The 21446-nt window shown below is 44.1% G+C and overlaps 1 protein-coding gene across 3 annotated transcripts in view; it reads right to left on the bottom strand.

The window, feature by feature from the left end:
• TMCC3 (transmembrane and coiled-coil domain family 3) overlaps positions 1-21446 on the bottom strand; it is a 70710-nt gene that overhangs the window by 33083 nt on the left and 16181 nt on the right. The window contains exon 1 of one of the 3 annotated variants that reach the window (XM_070370907.1): positions 4478-4497. The exons of the other annotated variants lie outside the window; for them this stretch is intronic. The gene's annotated coding sequence lies outside the window, so the exon portion shown is untranslated. Of the gene's footprint in view, positions 1-4477; positions 4498-21446 lie in introns of those variants that run through there. 3 annotated transcript variants of the gene reach the window in all.

Here is a 21446-nt window from a genome sequence, read left to right as displayed (position 1 = left end):
ACAGGTTCCTGGGGACTGTTTCTAAATTCTGTTAGAAAAGTCAAGGTCCTCCATGTCTTGACCCAAATCTGTCTCTTTCTAGACTTTGTACACACACCCTCTTACCTAGACCAAATGACTTGATCCAGTGATCTCTGACTAGATCAACATGCCCAGATCACTTCTATTAACTCACCTCACCTTGGCTCAAGAGCACCCTGCAACATGCAGTCCAACCGCCCCTTCCACCTCCACCATCTCCCTGGTGCCTGCCACATGCCCAACAGCACGACAGATGTTTGACATGTTTCTAATCCTCACCTCAGTCCTACAAGTTATGGTTCATCTATCATGATGAGTATCAAAGAAATCAAAGACTTTGACAAATTCACAAACTGGTGACAGATGAGCTCAAGCTCGGGTCTTAGTCCATAGCCTGTGTTCTTTCTAAAACCTCAGGCTTCCTGGAATACCATCCCCAACTCTCTCCTTACCAAAACCTTGAGGTTCCTTCAGAGTCTGATTCAGTTTAACCTCTTTTATCCAAAGGTGTTTCTCATCACCTCCAGTCTAGTAAACAGTGCTTACTCAGAACCTCTGCTGCTCTTACTGTCTGAGTCTCTCTGGTTGCAGTAAATTCTTTACTGCCTCTTATTATTAATTGCCTTATTTTCCCCCTTTTTCATAGTCCCACAGCCCCATGTTGCCTCTTGAACACAGAAGGCACTCAACTATCCTATAACTGAGTGGTTCTCCACTTTGGCAGCATGTCCTATGGGTAAAATTCCATACCAGCAGGATAGTTTCAGTACCGAATAAAAAATTCAATATGATGTCACAAACTAAGAAGATCAGCAGACAGGGCTAATCTGATGGCTTAAAAATGTTATCAAAGATCCAAGCTCTTTCCATTTTTTCATTATACCATCTTCAGAGCATCTGCAAGTTCTCTCAGAGAGGCAACTGAGCTACTGTGGTTTTAAGAACCACATATAGATAATTTCCAGCTAAAGACAAGTACACTGCTCTTCTTTCATATTTTGTTAGGAAGGAAACTATTTTCTAGAAACTCCTCAGCAGATTTCCCTTAGGACAGGACTTTGGATAGGACTGAGTCCTATGTCCCTGAGCTAGCTGCAAGGGAGTCTGTGGAAGCAGTACCTAACATTTTTAGCCTCTACTCTGCTGGCTCCACCAGCCAGGGAGAAAGGAAAGAAGAGGAGTATTTGGATAGACAACCAACACTGTTAGAGAAATATCAATACAATGATAAGCTCTGTATAATGAAACCCCTTCACAGTTCAAATAGACGAATTATCTTAAGAAAGTTCTGCTAATCAGGTTATAACAAGCAATCCTGTTACAACAGGGTGTTGTTTGTACACTAGGAGAGATAAGAACTGGAATCTCCCAGTCCTTTAGCCAATAGGTTGTAAATACACTCCTTTTCCTCAGGTCCTTAAATATCACAATCTCTTTCACCATCATGACCATCACAAGGAAGGAAAGACAAGCAGGGAAAAAAAAAAAAAAATCAGTCCTTTTGAGCTTCCATACATTTCTCCAAACACACTAAAACATTAAAAACACTTTTGAGAGATTTAAAGAACAGAAATGGAAATGAAAGTATTTCCAAGTCTCTGCCTCCTTGTCTTATTCTTTGCTTCTCCTAACAGGACAGTCTGCCTTGTATCACCACCATTACCACTGCCCCCACCATTATCTGTTTCTAATTCTGGAATCGGCTTAGACATCCACTAATGGAGAACCACTTAAAAACCAGTACAATGAAGAACTATGCAGTCACCAAAACAGAGGTGGATCTGAATGGGCTACTATGGGAAGTTGTCCAAGCTAAACTGTTAAGGGAGAAAGATACAGAGCTACATCTATAGTACACACTCAAGCTCTATATACTTGAGCTTTAAAAGACGGGTGGTGGTGGGATTCATATAAATGTGATACAAGTGTACTTTATTGGTAGAGAAATTTCTAGAAGCATGTCTTAGGAATTGTGGATGGTAATTACTTCTGGGGAAATGGCAGAGAAAAAGCAAGGGAGTAGTTAACACAAACCTTGGGATAGCATCACCTCCTAGGTGAGGAGATTTGTGATACAGCGATATGAAATCAGGGAGAAGGTCAGAGGGTTAAGTCTGAATTTTTGCCCTGGGTTTTAGGTACAGGGGTGTCTCATATTACTTTTTAAAATGGCATATCTCTGTGGCAATATTTTACAATTTACAAATATTTAAAAATAAGAACTATAGAACAAGTAGTGTTAGTCACTCAGTCGTGTCCGACTCTTTGTGACCCCATGGATTGTAGCCCACCAGACTCCTCTGTCCATGGGATTCTCCAGACAAGAATACTGGAGTGGGTTGCCATTTCCTTCTCCATAGAACAAATTACACAGTTTAAAAAAAAAAAAAAAAAGAAAGAAAAAAAACCCAGGAGTGTATGTTTAAGGCTTCCCAGGTGAGGCTAGTGGTAAAGAATTCGCCTGCCAGTGCAGGAGACATAAGAGACACAGGTTCCATCCCGGGTCAGAAAGACCCCCCTGGAGGAGGGCATGGCCATTCACTCTAGTATTCTTGCCTGGAGAATCCCATGGACAGAGGAGCCTGGTGAGCTACAGTCCATGGGGTCACACAGAGTCAGACACGATTGAAGTGACTTAGCATGCACTCACCCTTGAATAGGTACCTTGAATATGTTTATGCTATGTGATGAATAACAACCTCTTTTAATCCTATCATTTTACCTCTGAATCTACACTTAACTATTTGGGTATTATCTTAAAATCTAAATTTGAGGCCCTACTTAAATTGTGACCTGGATTTAAAGGCCCTCAGGAGACCCCCTTCAACAGGGCCTGAGTTAATCTCCCTGGGGCATTATCCTCAGTGGCTCACATCCAGGAATTTGAAGGATAAAGTCCCATATGTCCCCCAGGCTACAGGTGGCTGCAAACAACTCAACTGTGTACTTTGGGCAATCCAACTCCTCAGTGGCTGGAGGAGGGGAACAGAGAGGAGGAAGAGCCTGGGGCAGAGTGGGCCAGCCAGGCTTGCAAGGGCTTCTCCTCAAGAGCCCATCCACCAGCAGCGACAGGCAAGAAGAGACCCACTGCTACACCCCTTTTGAACAGCCTCGCACAGACAGCAGCTCCAGCTGTTTCACAAGCTGTGCTCTAGCAGTTCCGGGGGGCCATTTCCCCCTTTCATTCCAATGGAAACCCTGCGTGTCAATCTCTGTCAACCACTGTGCTCACAATGCTATGAGACTACTAAGATGCTCTGTTGTTAGAATAGCTAGCCCCCCAGTTTTGTTTTTTTAGTAACAGAAATTTAATTTTCAAGATTCAAAGGATCAAACAATGACCGCAAACTTCTCCAACTCTCCATACCCCTCACTCCCCAACCAAAGCTGTTTTAGCTTTTAAAGATTGGGGGTCATTACCAACAGTAAGACCACAGTTGGGAACTTCCCTATGGCCCAGTGGCTAAGACTCTGTGCTCCCAATGCAGAGGGCCCAGGTTCGATCTCTGTTCACGGAACTAGATTCCATGGGCTGCGACTCAAGAGTTTACAAATCACAACTAAAAGATCCTTCATGCTGCAGCTAAGACCCGGCACAGCCAAGTAAATAAAAGACTAATTTTGTGACATTCCAGGCAAATGCCTGATTCAGAGCTAACTGGGGGAAAATGACTGAATTAATAAATGTGTTCAACATGTCAATGTCCAAGAAATGAAAGAAAGTTTGTATTTATTGCAGCAATACCCCCACAGTTTTCTAGGACATAGATGCAAGAGCACAGCCACAAACTGAACACAGACCTCCCATGAGATTCAGCAGCTCTCAGAAGCAGAGCACAGGTGAAATGGAACCGTCCCTGCTCTCCACCCACCGCCGTGGGGTGGCGGAGGACGGCCAGAACAGCCCTGGTGCTTCAGGCCACAGCGCTTCCCCTCCGCTGCTTCCTCCCCCAACCATAGGCCACACCACACACCCTCAGCAGTCACTTTCCTGCGGTCTCAAGTTTCAAGGGGCGATGTCCACTTGTCAACAGACCGAATGTTAAAAGACAAAGTCAGACGCCAACTCAGTAAGCTCAGACCCAGGAACACTTTCAAAATGACAGGGAAGGAGCAGGACTGGCTCTTTTCCAGCCAGTAGCCGGCACACTCATGCCTAGATGTTTGTTCACCTCCTAAATCACACACACATTGGGTTTACATTTTTAAAGGACCAAGCGGTAAAGAGTTCGGTGGTTCATTAGGAGTTGCTGCAGTTTAAGGATGTAGAAATCCACTGAGAAATTACAAAAGGTGCAGGGCAAGCAAAAAAAAACAAAAACAAAACAACCATTAAAAGCCCCCAAACAACTTGTATTTCTCTTTCAAGCACCTCACAGGATACAAATCACCATACAGCTCTACCATCCATACTGACACAGCCTGGCTGAAACAGGAGCGCACGGAAGAGACTTACCAAACACCACACCACACATCAGGGAGCAGAGACCTGGATCGGCAACCAGCTCACCCTCCTGCTCGAGAGGCATCTGAGCCTGGAAGGCAGGCAGGCTGGATACTGCAACAGCTCCTACTGTATGACTCACCCTGGACTTTGGAGATACTGCTCACATATCTCTGGGTATTCCCATGTTTGCCTCAGAGAAACTCCACGCCCTGTACCGTAACCACTACTACTGCCAGCCGTAATACACTGTATTCAGCCTACTGCTGACAAATGGGCTCTTTGTGCTGCCAGGAGAAAAGATACAATTCCATATTTTCAGAGAGAGGCAGACTAGAACAGAGTCCTGTTATCACACCACTCTGGGGGTGCGAGAGGAATTTAGGGGGATGTTCGGACTGGCACTCCCGGTTTACAGACTAGGAAACGGGCTCAATTCAACCAACTTCAGTTGGGCAGAGCCAACACACACCAGCGATCTGAACACAGGAAACCCCGACAAGAACGGAGGCAGGGTGAGCAGCAAGTGGTCAGAGCGCGGAGGGAAGGGCAGTGAGTGGAGTCGGGAGAACCTTCCTTCTGTTGCTTCATGCATGGGACAGATGCTCGCTGGTGCCTTCGCGTGTCAGGCGCAGCGAGGCGTGCTGGAGCTGCAGAGGGGGCACCCCCACCCCTGGGCTAGAGGCAAGGCAAACAATGACAGTTGCTGATGAGCCATGGGAGGTTGTACATGGTGCTATAAGGTAGCATACGGGAGGGGCAGCCAAGGGGGAGACAGGCGGAGCAGGGCAGGAGAGGTGACAAGGCTGGCACAAGGCAGGAAGAAAGAGATTTGTCAGTCAAAGGGTGCTTCAGGTGGTGCGTTCTGAATCAGCCAGCCAGACAGCCCGTGAGGATGTGAAGGGTACCACGCGCGGCAAAGGTGGCAGGAGAAGAACTGGGTCAGCAGAGAGGGATCAGACGTTGAAGATTCCAGTTAAATCATGCTAAGGTGTTTGGATTTCATCTGAGAGGACAGGTGGCTGCAGTTAAAGGGATGAGGGTAATCAGCTCCCTGTTTCAGACAAGTCATTCTGAAAAAGATGAGAAAATGCATCCCAGTGGCAGGGATTGGAGCCCGCAGTAGTGACCCAAGGCAAGAGCTGGTAGTGGCGGGATGAAGTGGTGGTGGTGGGGAGAACAGAACAGTGTCTGGGGAATACACAGGAGGCAGCATCAAAAGGACGTGATACCCATCGGATGCGGGAGTGAACGGGGGAGTCAAGGGAAACCCCACTTGTTTCTTTCTGGTGGGCGACACATCATTCATGAGATAAGCAACTGAGGACAGGCAGGAGGAAGAAGAGATCTGCAGGGAATTCAGCATCAGACAAAATGAACTTGAGGTGCCTGCGAACATTTCAGCACAGGCATACAGAGGGATGCTCAAAGAGACAGGGGTTGAAGACAGAGAACTGGAGCCTGTGGGTGACACTGCCTTGGGGCAGCTCACTCAATCAGAGGATGTGCCTGGATTTAGGGTCAGGTAGACCTGGTCAAAACCCCACTCTGCCACTTAGTAGCTGACCCCCAGCAAATAAATTAGTTCTTCTGAGGCTGTAGTTTCATCTGAGGAAATTCCTCCTAGAATGTAGTGATAGCACCAAAGAATCTGATGTCAGGTCAGACACAAACATTAAATATTTCTCTCTTGCCCTTCTTTAATCATGAATGGCTTTTTGTAATAATAAGTTGAGTACTAACCTCTGCCACAGATTACAAGTTGCCCCATTGTCAGTCACTTGTCTTCGAATCCTTTTGACCTTCCTTGTATGAAGAGATTCTCAAATGTCTGAACTGCTAGCTCAGGCCAGAATCAGTCTAAGAGACCAAGGGTTTCCTGCCCTTGACATTAAATAACTAATGCAAAGATCTCAAAATGGTTATGTGGTTTAGGTGGTACTGATTTAATTCTGTCTTGGGGGCATGATGGGGTGGGGGGAGAAAAGAGCACTGGCTGTTTGCAAAAGACAGAAAACTGTGTGGGTCTAATAAAGCCTCGTGAAAATAACAGGACTTTTTTTTTTTTTTTTTTCCGGAAAACTACTGTAATATTTAAGAGGAAGAGTGTCTCCTGAAGTGAGTATTTACATAGCCTCTATCCTCTGGATCAGTTCAAATAAATGTCTTAAATGTTAAATAATGAACTCCAGCAAATGGGTCTTATCTTAAACCTAACCTTAAGTTAATAGTATACTCCGTATGTAAGAAATACATAGTTTCTTTGTAAGGTTCACTTTGCTTTTTCTATTTATAACTCTCAAAATGGACATTTAAAAACTACAGTAAAATTGAAAACTCACATTTGAGTGCTAAGGCATACAGAATTCAATTTTACATAGCCAAGCCTGTTCATTTTTCTCCTGGTTTTGCCTTCAAATCTGGGTGCTAATTTGTTTTACCCATTTTTTATTGGCTGTCTTCCTAGCCTGAAAACCTAGCCTTGGTCCCTGGATATTTTATTGTATTTCCAACTTACTTGCTACAGTCTTACTTGACCCTGTTTCCTGATCCCTCCCTAGCTTCATATATTCCCATTCTTTCATCCACAGCCTAGCTTAACATACCTACTTCATGTTCTCTGTCTCAAAATATCGCCAAAAAATTCACAAAAGTTTCTAATATAAATTTGTTTTACAACCGCCTCAAAGCTCTCTTGTTGCTCGGCTTATTTAGTTAGTCTGATTAAAGACAGCTGCTGCTACTGCTAAGTCACTTCAGTCGTGTCCGACTCTGTGCGACCCCATAGACAGCAGCCCACCAGGCTCCACCGTCCCTGGGATTCTCCAGGCAAGAACACTGGAGTGGGTTGCCACTTCCTTCTCCAACGCATGAAAGTGAAAAGTGAAAGGTAAGTTGCTCAGTCGTGTCCGACTCTTAGCCACCCAATGGACTGCAGCCTACGAGGCTCCTCCATCCATGGGACTTTCCAGGCAAGAGTACTGGAGTGGGGTGCCATTGCCTTCTCCAGATTAAAGACAGAGAACGATCTAATTCAGAGCTATGGTCTTGGCCACAGGTGGTCCAGCTCAAGCATGACCAGTTTCAGAGAGCACTTTGGTCCCTCTGTGCTGAAGGAGAACACGCATCCTCTCCCCAGTGTGCCTAACCCTAACCCAAGGTTCTCAGAGACTGTCTGGATGGCTCCCTTTAAGCTCACACAACACACCTGGCCAACCCACGTTAGCCAATATCTAAGATTCTGACTCCTCAGTGACTTACAGATCCCCTCAAAGATACCCCCTAGTTCTTCCCTGCCTTGAATGGACTTGAATTTCCCACACTTGAATAAACTCAACTAATTTTCTATGTGTAAGATACTGTCCTATCTTGCTGCCACCAGGAGACACAACGAAGGCAGGGAGACAAAGGCAGATAGCGTCAGCCGGGATGGGATCTGCCACTAATCCAGCACACCCCCATGCCGCCCAACTCCAGACCTGTGTTAAGGAGATGCACACACATCTGACTGAGAGACTGTGTGCTCAAGTCGTGTCTGACTCTTTATGATCCCATGGACTGTAGCCGGTTAGGCTCCTCTCTCCATGGGATTCTCCAGGCAAGAATACTGGAATGGGCTGCCATTTCCTTCTCCAGGGGAAAAGCCTATGGGATGTAATTCTTTCCATTTAAACGTTTCTTTGGGGCTTCCCTGGTGGCTCAGTGGTAAAGAATCTGCTTGCCAACCTGGGAGGAGCCCACATGCTGCAGAGCAACTAAGCCCATGTGCCCCAACTGTTGAGCTCTGCAGCCCGGGAGCCACACTGCTGAGCCCAAAGGCGGAAGCTCGTGGGCCCTAAACTCTGTGCTCCACAAGAGAGGTCACCGCAATGAAAAGCCTATGCACCGCAACTAGAGTAGCCCCTGCTCACCACAGCTGAAGAAAAGCTCGCACAGCAATGAAGACCGAGTACAGCCAAAATAAATACATAAATAAAATAAATAATTTTCAAAATACTTTGAAACACACACACCTAACTACTACACGGTGATTCACATTAGAGGTGTTTGAAGAGCATCCCATCCCCATCACACTTCACCCAAACTGCCCTGTGGCATCCACTAACAGAGCAGGTCAGATCCAAGAAACACTTTACCATAATCTGGAGCAGGACTTTTCTCATCACCACATTCTGCTCCAGGGCTGCCTGAATTTCTTCTGAACCCTGACTTTCACCCAGTTCTGGGACCTTGTGTGACCCAAAGCTTTCTCCTTGCAAGTTCAGGATTAGCTACTTGCTTTGCTAAGCCATTCTATATACTTCGTCTCCCTCTATAAACCTAAGATATCTTTTTAATTCTTCTCTTTCTCATGAAAGATCTCATTTAATTCCTTCAAGCAGAGACTCTGGAGACTCAGGGTTTGAGTAAACAAGGAGAGTTAGCTGCTTACTTGCTGCATCAGAACCAACTGGGGCAGGAAAGCCTTTTGAAAAGAAAAGATTTTCCTGGTAAACAGGCACAACCCTCTAGAAGGACATTTTGTTCCCATTGATCCTTATTTAAAAGACATATGTCCTTTGACCCAACGATTTTGCTTTTAAAAATTTATCCATATATGGTTAGAGAAAAAAAGATGTACAAAAATACTCAGTACAGTATTAACAAGTCAAAAGAAACATGGAAAAAAGCACTCTAGAAGGAACTTAAATTGTATTATCAATAGGAGACTAGTTAATTAAATGACAGATATGGAGGTTGTGAGCAGAGAACTTTTCTGTAAAGATACACAGGAGACGTAATAGCACATATCTCTGGGGATAAAGATGAGACATTGGAAAGAGACTCCATTTTCTAGCACCTGCCTTTTAGTGCTATGGATTTTTTTCCCTATGAACTTGCATTTTTTTAAGTGTGGACTGTAAACAGGAAAGCAAAGTGTACCTTCATAATTTTCACTTACGTGGATGATCTACAAGACACTTCATTTAACAATGTTATTCAATCTTTGTAAACAGGAAATAGAACGAGGAACAAATAGAAACTCTACATATTAAAATGTGTTTGTTCCAGCAGGTAGTGATCTCATCATTACACATTAGAAACCCTTGTCTCAGAGTCTGAGAAGATCAGGTTTCTTTTCTCTAAAGTACCTGCTGAATGTGCTATAGACGCTTCTACAATCTAGGTGGCTCAATTTAACCATCTCCCTTGTGCTAATAAATGTGTTCTGACACTTAAACTTAGTTTTATTCTAGAAATTGAGGGAAGATTGGGAGGAGCCCACAACTTTTGTCAAAACCTCGAAAAAGGAAAAAACCCTTCAACTTAAAAAAAAAAAAAAAGACTGATGCTCAAGCTCCATATAAGACTTACTGAATCTTTGGGTCTGGTAGTCCAATTCCTGTATCTTTTAACCAGCTCTCCAGGTAATTTCTACATGGCTGGTCCTACCTCATGCACAGCAGAAATAACCATGTTTAGCAAACTCTATGTCTTATCTGAACAAAAGCACACACCATAGAGTAGAAAATTCTATAAACAAAGGTGTTCACTACTGCACTACTCTGAGATTTTAAAATTATTATTTTTTTGAAACACTGATACAGAGTTTGGGGCTGACGCTGGCTGCAAGCAGAACCACTGGGCACTACCATCAAAGCTTCTGGCTCATTTACTTTCTCAGATTGTGGCTGCAATCACCTGACCACACAGCCTCCTTTTTCCTACCCACTCCCACACTAATCTTATGTCCGAATATAGTCTGACAACTACTGAGCTCATCTGGTATTTCCTGAACATCTGACTATAAGATCACCTGTGTGTGCTGTGCTTAGTCACTCAGTCGTGTCTGACTCTTTGTGAACTTATGGACTATATCCCACCAGGCTCTGTCCATGGGACCTGGGGCCCCTACTATCCTTGTCCCACGCCAGACCTAGTGCATCAGAATCTCTAATAGAGTTTCTGGGTGTTAAACCAGTGACCCAGGTTACTCTAATAAACAGAGAAGTCTGGAAAACACCAATTCAGGTCACACTCGTTTTAAGATGAGGAAGTCAAGATCTAAGTTGTTAAATAAGTTTTCCAAGGACTTACCAGCTGATCACTGACAGCTGGGACACCCGAAACCTGGTGAGGTAATTCTCGCCTCTTACACCTTTATTACTTATTATTCTGTTTACCATGAGTATCTGTGAAGGTTCTGATTCACCATGATGAGGCCCCAAGTAAGTGACTAATGAATCTGAAGGCAGAGGGCACATCATGACATGCCACTCGTTTAAACAATAACATCGCTGTAAGGCTGTCCAACATCTAGCTACCTGCACCTAAAGTTCTTTCACTTTCAGTATCAGGATGAGGGTGTGCGTGCATGCATGCGTGTGTGTGCATACGCTCAGTCATGTCCAACTCTGCGACCTCGTGGACTGTAGCCTACCAGGCTCCTCTGTCCATGGGATTTTCCAGGCAAGGATACTGGAGTGGGTTGCCATTTCCTCCTCGAGGGGATCTTCCTGACCCAGGGATCGAACCTACGTCTCTTCCATCTCCTGCATTGGCAGGCAGGTTCTTTACCACTACCACCACCTGGGAATTCCATCAGGATGAGGAGGCACATAAAATAGAACATGTAATGGAAAAAGACATACAGTTCCACACATTTATAACTAGGTGGGGAAGATTCGAAGTCCTCCGATCTCACTATCTCTTGCTCAGATGTTAGAACCTTTACCCAAAGGAGTCTAATAACCACACACTTTCATTACAGCAACAGCCCGCACCTTGCTGTTGGGAGGCAGAAGAGGACAGCTCCCACCGAGATTCCACAACCTTTCCCTGCAACCAGTATCTCTTAACCCATCGATGAGAAAAACCGATGGGAGACAAAACCCTCAGCTTGGAAAGCACACAGCAAGCTTTAATTCGGGGAGGGTTCCGTGGAGTTATAATTGCCTCTAATTGGCCCTCCCACACAGTCTCACAATTTACAGCTGTAATCGGTTCCACAAAGAACGTGTTAAATTTCTTTTCTACCTTTGAAATCAGAATCATTTCTGGTTAGGTTCTTACAACATTATAGTTTTCTTTTCTTTTACAGAAAAAGGATGAATGAGTGAATAAAAAGCAAAGATGCAGACAGACCTTTTGGAAATGAGCACTGAACCCTCCGACTTAATGATAACCCAAAGGGATTCAAATTTGTAACAGAGACTGATGCCAATTCGGGAAACCTTTCCGTTCCAGGGCACATGATCCAAAAAAACACATTCATCTGGTCAGACGTTTTCCATACTCTGATTTTTATCTTTCTTGGCATGCTCCACTCTCCTTTAATAAAGTCACAACCCGTTGTTGCCATGGAACCCAATCAGACTTGGAGCCTGTTACTATGACTTCCCTGCAGGTCTAAAAAAAGACCGAATGACCAAAAAGAACAGCCCTTTCTTTAAAAAAAAATAATAATAATTTATAAGGCAAAAAGACTCCAAAAAGGACCCAACCCTTTTATATCCACTGAAGTTTAAGCTCTCGTGCTGGCTAATTTAAACGCTGGAGCCAAAGCTAGCCAATGTTTTATAAAAATTTGTCAGCTGAGACATTCCCAAAAGATGGTTTTATAAATAAGTACCTGGCAAAGAGGATAAAAATGTTCTTAGGATTCTTCCTTTTTTTTTTTCCCCTTCCAGGCAGTCTTTCTGAATTCTGAGTAGCTGTTTAGCAAACATGTGTCAATCAGCAGCTACCAAATTGCAATATTCATTTCCACCAATACTTAATTTTTGCCAAGAGCTCAAGATCTCTCTGTAAAGAAAAGATAAGCTAAACAGTACAATCCACCCTGGGTTCTCTCATATCTGGAGCTGGACCAAAGCTGTAGAAAAAAATACCTGAGACAGACAGCAGAGCTACTTACAGAGCTACTGAAGGAAAGAGAATGAACACGTGTTGAGTGCCTACCATGAGCTGTGCACTTTGAGGTCATCGCGAGAACCCAGCAACAGATGCACTTCCCTATCTCTGTTTTGCAGCTAAGAGACCAAGACTCAGAGAGCTTAAAACAGCTTGCTCCAAGCTTCCATGCTAGAACGGTGTCTGGCGCCCAAAGCCAAAGCTATTCATTTGTTCAGCCAACATGTATTTCTGGCCTCACAGGTGCTTTTGCATTTTGTTATGTTTCTTTTTCCTTACAATAGAGGACAATAGAGTCTGAAGCTTCTAAAGCCTGTCTGTAAAGAGGGCATGGCATCTATCTTTACTGGCACAAGGGGCCAGTTCTGGCTGTCCCCGCTTATCACAACCACCACATCTGAACAGCAGCAGCCTACTCCTGGGAGAATCATGAGTAGATGCCCTGGCCTCTTACCTGAGTTGACAGGGGGCCAGACATCCACTACATCCCTCAAAAGGCTGCCCTCTGAGAAGGCCTTCCAACCCTGAACCCTGCAGAATAGAGAGGACCAGGAAGCTCTTGGTACCTGTTTTTTGTGCAATTTCAGTGGCGAAGTAAAAGCCAAGTCAGGAAAACTCAATGACAGTTATTCTATTCAACCCTGGTTGTGGATATCCAGCTTCAAGAAATGACTAGTGAGGAGGAATGTGGTAAAGCATAGAAGTTACTTTCAAAGTTATACTATTACTCATACCAGCCTTTCGGCTAAAGATACTTTGTCTGTTTCCCTGTATAACGAAATACAACTGCTTTTATTAAAAGAAATTTCAAAAACCCAAACAAAACCACAGTGAGATAGCACTTCACACCTAGTAGGACGATCACAATCAAAAGGCATAAAATAACAAGTGTTAGCAGAGACAGGGAGAATCAGAACCTTCATAACCTGCTGGTGGAAGCAAAAAAATGGTGCAACTGCTGAAGAAAATACTCTAGCAGTTCCTCAAAAGGTTAAATATAGAATTACCAGGGGCTTCTCCAGTGGTCCAGTGGCTAGGACTCCAAAGCAGAGAGCCAAGTTTCGACCCCTGATCAGGGAATTAGATCCCACATGCCACAACTAAGCCCTGGCGCAGCCAAATAAATAAATATTTTTAAAGAGAATTAGCATATAACCCAGCAATTCTACTCTTAGGTATATATCCAAGAGGAACAAAACTTACACCTGCACAAAAACTCATACACAAATGTGTATAGCAGTTTTAATTATAACAGCCCCCAGATGGAAAGTCCCAAATGTCCATCAACTGATGAATGGATGATAAAATGTTGTACATCCATGCAATGAACCACTATTTGGCAAAAGAAATTAGGTACTGACGTTACACCATGGAAGAACCCTGACATCATTATGCTGATTGAAAGAAATCAGAGATAAAGACCGCATGACAGAAACTCCACCCATTTACAGAAAATGTCCAAAATAGGGCAAATCCAGAGACAAAAAAGTAAATTAGTGGTTGCCTTGGCCTCGAGTTTGGGAAGGGAGGAAATGGAGAATGACTGCTAATGGATATGGAGCTTCCTTTCGTTCTGGAATTGATTGTTGTGGTGGTGTCACAACTCTGTGCGTATACAAAAATCATTAAACTGTACACTTACAAACGTATGAATAGTACGTGAATTACATCTCAATAAAGCTGTTTTCTTTTCTTTTTTTTTTTTTTTAAGGAAAAACCAACACAACTCTTTTTCGGTTTTTTGTTGTCCTATTAAATGAAAATAACCCAACTGACAAGACCACCTGACCTGGGACATGTGACTTTGTCTCTGGGGTCTCTGTGTTTTTAAGGAAACAAGGCTCAAGCCTGAACCTGACATCCTCTTCTGCTGCCCTATGAACAAAGGAATCTTGTGACTTTTTATTTGAGGGGAAAAACCATGTGGATGAACCTCTCAGCCAGTGTTCAAACAGGGGAGTCAGACCCCATCTGTCGGCCAGGCCAGGCTCTATCCCATTCTTGCTGACTCTCTAAGTTCCCTCCTTCGGTTCTTCCCTTCACCCCAGCCGTGAGCCTTAACTGGTTCCTGAACACCTGCCATGCACAAGGTTTGATGCCAGGCGGTTTTCATCACCACTAGTTCTCAATCCACAGTCTAGAGGTATGCTCCACTCTACAGGTGCGTAACAGGCTCAGGATGATTATGCAAGGTGATGAGGGGTGCATGGCCGCACGCTGGCAGAGATGAGATTGGAACTTGAAACCAAACTCATTTCTACACCTGAGTTTTTCAAACTGGGTCCACAGGCATATTCTGGGGTTCCCTGATTTTGCTACGAACAATTTAAAAGAATGTGTTTATTTAGACAGTGAAAAATATTAAAATTTGGAGGGGCATACAACCATCTGCTAAACAAGTTAACTGGAAACTCTGGGGTTTTAAGGCTTTTTCCACTTCTGCTCATATGAGGCCAGGTATCTGTACTTCTTTAGTTGTCAAGGTGAACAGGAAATGTGTCAGCTAACTGTCTTGGGGTGCTGGGGCTGCCATAACAAGGGACCACAAAATGAGTGGCTTAAAACAACAGAACTGTATCATCTCGCAGCACTGGAGGCCTGAAATCTGAGTGCTGGCAAGGCCATGCTCCTTCTGAAGGTGTTGGGGAAGGGCCTCTCCAGGCCTCTCTCCCAGCTTCTGGGCACCTGAGGCATTCCTTGACTTGTAATTTCATCCAGTAATCCTGTCTTCACATCATCCTTCCTCTGTGCATGTCTGTCTCCCAATCCCCCATTTTATAAGAACACCAGTCACAGTGGATTAGGGCCCACCCTGATGACTTCCCTTCAACATGTGTGGACGAAGAATGTCACCTGCCGTATTGGTGAACAAAGGATGTAGTGGTCATCAAGCCATTAGTCACTGCAGCCACCTTCAACTGTGCACCCTGGATACTGGCCCCAGATGATTAAGGTGCTTATCAAGGGAATGATTTCAGTGAGCCCAGACTCCCGAAGCTTCCCGGAAGCCTGGCACGCAGCAGGTGCTCAATACACATGTGATGAATTAGGCTGAAAGCAGAATCATTACAAGCGTGACTCTTACCTGTGCCGCTTCTGCAAGGAAGTTGGCCTGACATCTCCCATATAAGATGCTGCTGAGCTGGTGAAAAGGGACAGGGAGGAGACACTGGGTGGGAGGGGGTTGGAAGAAGCCCCTCAGGGGCTACAGGGAGCTCATTCTTCAATCAGTGCTATGCCAAGATGCCTGAGTGACTCCTCTTCCCCAGCATGTGTTGAGATGTAGGTACCACCCAGCTGGATGCGCTGCATATCAGGGCTGCTGTCCATCAAAGCTCTCAATCTCAAGGTGTGGTCCTGGGGAAGGGAACACCTCAGACCACAAAGATTGGAAAGTAAAGGGTAGCCTACTTTTCTGCCTTCTCCCAAAGTGCTAATCAATGGAAAACTCTGCCTGGCCACTCAAGGAGGCCGTTATTCTCCCAAGTTAACCCCCATCTTTTCTCCCAAGGACTCTGGAACCCCAGGTCCAGGAAACTCACCAGAGCTCCTGAAAGAAAGCCACAAGGGTTCAATCCTCCAGGAATTCTCACAGCAAAGGTGGACTCTGAACTTGCCTACAGAGTGACTGGCAGGAGTGAGATATTCTAAGCATCTCAGAGTCTGCTGAATCTAGAGAGCGATGGATGGTGAAGACCCAAGCACAAAAAGACCGCTCAAGGTCAGACAGCAAATGCATTCAAGAGAAGGGAGAGGGAATACTCTTCACCAGGGAGGAGCCTGTGAAAGAATGCATAACGTCTCCCCAACTCCAAATTCAACCTCAGCTAATCCTTTGTATAAGTCCTGGCCATGTGGATTTGACTGGGGTGGGAGTAGGGTTGGAAATGGGGGTGACACATTATAATAATGGGAAAATCGTTAAGTACTGACTTCATAAAATTCTAAGGCACTTAAAGGGTGCCTTTCATCTCGGAAATTCTACAAAGGAACCAAAATCATTGCAAGACTATTTCCAAAAAGCAAACAAAACCTCACTGAGAGATGGTACTATAATTTCTTGAGTTTGCGTCAGTCTGTTTTCTGTAGTTAGAAAAAAGGTGCCGGGTTTGGGTTACGAAGGCAGTGTTCCACTATAAAAACCTGCTGGTTGCTATGACAATGAACATCTCTGTTCCTCCCTTTTCTGTAGCATCCTTCTTACATCTGAATCAAATCAAAGGACCTATCTGTGATGGCCAGGGTTTAGTATTTCCTTTGCAGGAGGATATAAAAATGCATATACACACATACACTCATACACAAAATACACCATCAAAGGGCTAACCAGGGCCTTCCCTCGGGGCTCAGTGGGAAAGAATCCTCCTGCCAGTACAGGGGACACAGGTTTGATCCCTGGTCCAGGAATATCCCACAGGACGGGGGAAAACTAGGCCCATGTGCCACAACTACTGAGCCTGTGTTCTAGAGCCCACGAGCCTTAACTACGGAGCCCAAGCACCACAACTAGGGAAGCCCGCATGCCTGCAGCCTGTGCTCTGCAACAAGAGAAACTACTGCACTGAGGAACTTGAGCACCACAGCTACAGAGCAGTCCCTGCTCACCGCGAAGAGAAGCCTGCGTGCAGCAACGAAGGGCTGGCACAGCCATACATATAAATAAAAAAAATGGGGGGCTAATCAGAGGTGAACCAAAAGCTCAAAAATGGGTACTACTTTTTGTCCTCCCTGTCCTCTCCCTACAAACATCTATCAGGAAATACCTGGGCAGGAGAGTATGAATATGAAGGAAGGTGAGCTAGAAAGCCTTAGAAGTAGACACTTCATCCCGCCTACAGCATCTCAGGGTAGACTCTCGGTCAATTCTTTTCAGAAAGGCCCACATGAGGCCAGAGCTCCCTGGAGCACTGCCATTTTCTATCTGCAAAACTGCTGACCTGAGCTCCTCCAAGGCAGTGCCCACGTCTGACTGGCCATAGGGGCCAGCACAGCGCCAGGTAGGTACACAAAGCAGCACTCAGGACGATGAGGGGGCCTCTGGAATAACGCAGCCACTCCTTACATTTTCAACCAAGATCTCAAGTTAGAACCCATCCTGCTTCAACTTGTGCCTGCCTGAGAAGCAAGCCAGGGAATTCTAGATCCATGCTCTCGGGTGTACAGCTTGGGACCTGCAGTGCAGCGTGGCTATTGGTTTCCATCACTGTGGTCCTGAGTCTTGACCACTGACGCTTCCCCAGACCTGGGGCAAAACAAAGAGTAAATGAGAAAGTTACAGCACTAATGTGGTTTATTGTCTCCTTTCCAGGACTAAGGCTGCTCGTCACTTAGCTAGATTTAATTGCAAAACATGTTTGTTTTAGAAAAGCTATGAAAATACCAAAAAGCCAGTGGAAGAGAAATAGAGCTCCCACTGTTCTACTTGTCCAGAGGTTGTGTGTGTGCATGCTTAGTTGCTCTGCTGCTAAGTCGCTTCAGTTGTGTCCGATTCTGTGCGATCCCATAGACGGCAGCCCACCAGGCTCCTCTGTCCCTGGGATTCTCCAGGCAAGAACACTGGAGTGGGTTGCCATTTCCTTCTCCAATGCATGAAAGTGAAAAGTGAAAGTGACGTTGCTCAGTCATGTCCGACTCTTAGTGACCCCACGGACTGCAGCCTACCAGGCTCCTCCGTCCATGGGATTCTCCAGGCAAGAGTACTGGAGTGGGGTGCCATTGCTTAGTTGCTCAGTCGTGTCCAACTCAGGTTCCTCTGTGCACGGAGATTCTCCAGGCAAGAATACTGCTATGGGTTGCCATGCCCTCCTCCAGGGGATCTTCCCAACCTAGGGATCGAACCCAGGTCTCCCGCACTGTGGGGGATTCTTCACCGTCTGAGCCACCAAGGTAGCCCAAGAATACTAGAGTGAGTAGCCATTCCCTTCTCCAGGGATCTTCTGACTCAGGGACAGAACCGGGGTCTCCTGCATTGCAGGCAGATTCTTTACCATCTTAGCCACCAGGCTGCCAGGGTCTGTATTTGAATTTCTGTGTCACTACAATTCCAGGGATTGTGGCCGTTCTCCCCATTGGTTAGAGGCAAAGGCTCGGGAAAGCTGACCAATACGGATTCAAGTTCGAGCCTTTCCACTTTTTACTGGTATAATCATGCTAGAGTCATTTTCCCCTGTTTGAGCCTCAGTTCTTCATGCATAAAATGAGGATAACTGCACTTATTTGCTTTCAGGCAAAATTAAAATGCATACAAACTCTAAACAAATACTATTCAACATACACATGGAATCTAACATCACTATGAACATTTTCTATGACAAATATTAAAATACGGCTTTAAAAAATCACTCCTATAAGTACAATTATTTGACAAAGTTACTTAAAAATAGATGGTAAACTTAAAGATACTCTTTTTCCTCTGCCCCAGGAATGTCACTTCAAAGAATCTTTCCTAGAGAAACCCTCCCACGAGTATACAGACCTTCTCAGAATCAGCCTGCCTGCCCAACATTAGCAGAGTGGCTACATACACACTCTGGTTTATTCATATACTGAAATAATGTACATCAGTATAAATGGGAATGAAGCTGGATAAATTTATAAACATCATGTTGGGAAAAAATAGCCAGTTACAAAAGAGGTGCCATTTATATAAATATTTAATACAACAAACAGTATTATAAATTGCTGACGGATTCTTTTTTTGTTTGTTTGGTTGGTTTTAATTTTCCAGAAGGAGAACTGGGCCTCTGACAGTCCTTACGGATCCTCCCCGTGTGTAAAACCATTAAAAGAATGAAACACAACAAATTCAGGTTACGGAGACCTCTGAGAAGGTAGAAAGGGAGAAGATGTCAAGGTACTGTGTCTGGAACCACTTATTTCTTAAAAAAAAAAAAAAATCTGGTACAAGCATGGCAAAATATTAACATCTGTTAAATCTACGTGGTAGGTCTATGAGTGCCACACTTTAAACAAATGTCTTTTCCATATCTGAAGTATTTAGTAACCAAAAATAAATTTACTATTTATCCAGAACTATTTGGTTAATGATTTGATATGGGTTTTCCTCATGTGCAGAACATTCTCCCCTCTGTGAATTTGGTTTAATTTTAAAAAATGGTGTAAGTTGCTGTTTCTGATGGGCCATTTCGTTACCTTATCATTTTGGAATCTGATGTCACTGCATTTACTTCCATAGGACATTAACTGCAACCTTAAATTAAAATCAACAACCACAGTAGGCTTAAGAAAATTAAAATCCACTGAGAGTTTAATAAGCTAGCTGCCCTAGAAAAACATCCAGCCTCATTTTAACTTACTGTTTAAATAAACTAAGGAACAATTATCCAATGGTAAAGAACCCACTTGCCAACGCTGGAGATGTAAGAGATGTGGGTTCAATCCCTGGGTCAGGAAGATCCCCTGGAAGAGGGCGCAGCAACCACTCTGGTATTCTTGCCTGGAGAATCCCATGGACAGAGGAGCCTGGAGGGCTACATACAGTCCATAGGATCACAAAGAGTGGGACACGACTGAAACAACTTAGCACAGACCAGCACAGGGAACTAGCTCCCACACGCCGCCACTAAGAGTTTGCATGTCACAACTAAAGACCCTGCATGCTGCACCTGAGACCCAGGGCAGCCAAAAGGGGGGGAATCATGTACCAACTAAGCAACTGTGATTTCTGAAATGTCCAAAGTATCAGAAAACATAAAGTAATCTTTGTGTACAGATTTAATCTCTCTCTCAACTGTATACGTATTATTCTTAGTAAACAAATCAGCTCTCATTAACATCACCCCAAATGTGCAACAAATATTTTTTAAAAATGAAGGCTGAGAAGGCATCAACATTAATTTAAAGGAAACCACATAAATATATGACTATTTCATTCTTCTCTTATTTGCCCAAAGAAAAGTTTCAAAAAATGTCTGTTGAAATGGTAGGCTCAGCAAAACCAGAGATGAGGGACGCTATAATCCTGATCTTCGCCAACAAGCAGGACCTCCCCGATGCCATGAAACCCCACGAGATCCAGGAGAAACTGGGCCTGACCCGGATTCGGGACAGGAACTGGTATGTGCAGCCCTCCTGTGCCACCTCGGGGGATGGACTCTATGAGGGGCTCAACATGGTCAACCTCTAACTACAAATCCTAATGAGCATTCTCCACCTATCCCCCAGAAAGGAGAGAAATCAAAAACCCATTCATAGGATTATCGCCACCATCACCTCTTTCAATTGCCACTTTCTCTTCTTTTGAATTTGAACTCTGGAGTTACACTTCTGCGGTTTGGGGGAGGGAGTTAGGGATTTTCTTTCTTTTCTTTTTTTGCTTTGCGTTAGGATGCTCTGATCTGACTTTTTGACATGAACACAAAGTGCTAGATGCTCTTGTTGACTTCCAGCAAATGGGATGGGGGAAATATAGCAGTTCTTGGTAAATTCCTTTATAATAATGGTTTGATTTTTTTATCTCTAGAGAATCTTCTTTTCCAATGTATGCTTTTTTCCTTTTTGCCCAGTTTCCTTATCACTTGCTGTAGATGGCTTATTTTGCATTCATGCAGACTATGTTGCAAGTCTGTTTCATCTAGTAAACTGAAAATTATTGCTTAATCAAACTGCCATTTGTCTTTTATATTTAAGGCCTTTTCCCCCGCCATATGAGTTCTGACTTTAACTTAGTAAATTCAAATGTGACCTTTTATATCTAAAACCAGTATAGTAAACTTAGCCCACGTGGCAAATAATGAGTAATATCCTTGTAATATGTTCCAGTTCCACATCAGTATGTTAAACAGGTAATGTAAGAAGTTCTTTGAAATTTCAGCTATTAAGTTCTGAAACATACATCATGCATGAGTAAGGATAAAACTCAAGTTCCCCATTGCAAAGCTAACTTACACTGCATAAAACTATGAAAATATAACCTGTCAAGGACAAAGTTTTTTTTTTCACTGCAAAGTTAGCAACTTTGCTGTGTTTTCCCTCTTTGTTAACTTTTAAAACATACTCTTCCAGAAAATGGAGCAATAATGGTGTATAACATACACAGATGAAATATTTGTAGATATTTTAAGTGACT

Source organism: Bos mutus, chromosome 5, assembly GCF_027580195.1.
Source record: "Bos mutus isolate GX-2022 chromosome 5, NWIPB_WYAK_1.1, whole genome shotgun sequence".
Classification (NCBI taxonomy): domain Eukaryota; kingdom Metazoa; phylum Chordata; class Mammalia; order Artiodactyla; family Bovidae; genus Bos; species Bos mutus.
The sequence above is the reverse complement of the archived record's forward strand: the minus strand, read 5'-3'. Positions and strand labels throughout refer to the sequence as shown.